This window comes from Mauremys reevesii, unplaced genomic scaffold (assembly GCF_016161935.1).
Source record: "Mauremys reevesii isolate NIE-2019 unplaced genomic scaffold, ASM1616193v1 Contig91, whole genome shotgun sequence".
In the NCBI taxonomy this organism is placed as follows: domain Eukaryota; kingdom Metazoa; phylum Chordata; order Testudines; family Geoemydidae; genus Mauremys; species Mauremys reevesii.
The window spans coordinates 301,050-302,599 of record NW_024100908.1 but is presented as its reverse complement, the minus strand read 5'-3'; the positions used below and the strand labels follow the sequence as shown (position 1 = coordinate 302,599).

Here is a 1,550-nt window from a genome sequence, read left to right as displayed (position 1 = left end):
GGATCTAAAGCCCCACTCCTACTGCCTTTACCCAGAGGCTTGCTGCAGTGCTTGGGGATGCAGTGATAAGCTGTTAGGTGTGAGGAACTTCTCAGACTGTGAACTTGCACAATGCTGAGCTCAGCCAAACTGGGACAGAGCACCCTTGATTAACAAGGTCCCCTCTTGTCACACAGGTTTCAAAGCAGTGGCCCCCCAGCGATTAACTTCTGCAGGTGTATTTGCCCACTTTGTCACGAAGCTCTTTGTTTTTGACCCCATAAATGATAGGGTTGAGCATGGGAGGAACAAGAAGATAGAGGTTGCTCAAGATGATGTGAATGTAGGGAGCTATGCCCTGACCGAACCGGTGTGTCAGGATGGAGAAGAGGGAGAGAGTACAAGAAATCATCATCACACAGATGTGGGCTGTGCAGGTGTTGAGAGCTTTCCAGTGGGCTTTCTTGGAGGAGATTCTGAGGACAGCCCTGATAATCAGACCATAGGATAGGCAACTAGCATCAGATCTAACCCAACAACTACAAAAGCTACCACCAAGCCGTATGTCCTGTTGATTGTGGTGTCCCCACATGACATCTTCACCACAGCCATGTGGTCACAGTACGTGTGGGGGATAATGCGGTTGGCACAGAATGGCTGCCTGCTCAGGAGCAGGGGCAGGGGAAGAATGAAGAGAACAGATCTTATCAAACCTACGAGACCTAGCTTAGCTATTCGTGCATTGGTGAGGATGGTGGCATATCTCAGAGGGTTACAAATGGCAACGTAGCGATCGAAGGCCATTGTCACGAGGACGGCTGAGTGCATAGCAGAAACCAGATGAAGTAAGAACATCTGGGTAAGGCAGCCACCCTCAGTAATACCTTTCAAATTGAACCAAAATATACACAGTGCCTTTGGCACGATGGATGTAGACGTGCAGATGTCTGTGAGCGCCAGCATGCAGAGCAGAAGGTACATCGGCTTGTGCAGCGTCTGCTCTTTGACTACAACAAGCAGAACCATGAAATTTCCCAAAAGGCCAATAATGTAGAACATAGAAAAAGGGATGGAAATCCAGACATGGGCATCTTCCAGTCCAGGTATTCCCGTTAGCATGAACATTGAAGGGTCAGAGGGGGTGAGGTTGAGAGGTGCCATGAGGTGGTCGATTCATCAGTTGGGCTAAGAATTGCTCAAGGTGCCTGTGAAGGGAGAGAAGCACATTGATGGGGTTTACACACTTCATAGCAAATAGTATGGTAAATATTTTATAGTTATTATCCATCTAGAATGGGGGTGAGTAATGAAGTGGTAAGATTTACGGATGACATCAGATTGTTTGGCTCATAGTCAAGTCCAGAGAAGTCGTCAGAGGGAGCTAATGAAGATAGATGAATGAGCAGCATGATGGCAAATGTCAATAACAGCAACGTGTTTGTCCATTGGAGGGGAATGACTGACGTCCTCAAACACCTGGGAAGGTTCTAATTTAATTGTATGAACTCAGGACAGAGACCTGGGTGTCATGGTACACAGCTATGGGAAACATGGACAGAGACTAAGCAAAA

At 47.4% G+C, this 1,550-nt stretch overlaps 1 pseudogene; it reads right to left on the bottom strand.

Moving 5' to 3' along the window:
• Positions 1 to 202: 202 nt before the first annotated feature.
• Positions 203 to 1,140, bottom strand: LOC120395052 (annotated as a pseudogene).
• Between the last annotated feature and the right edge of the window lie 410 nt (positions 1,141 to 1,550).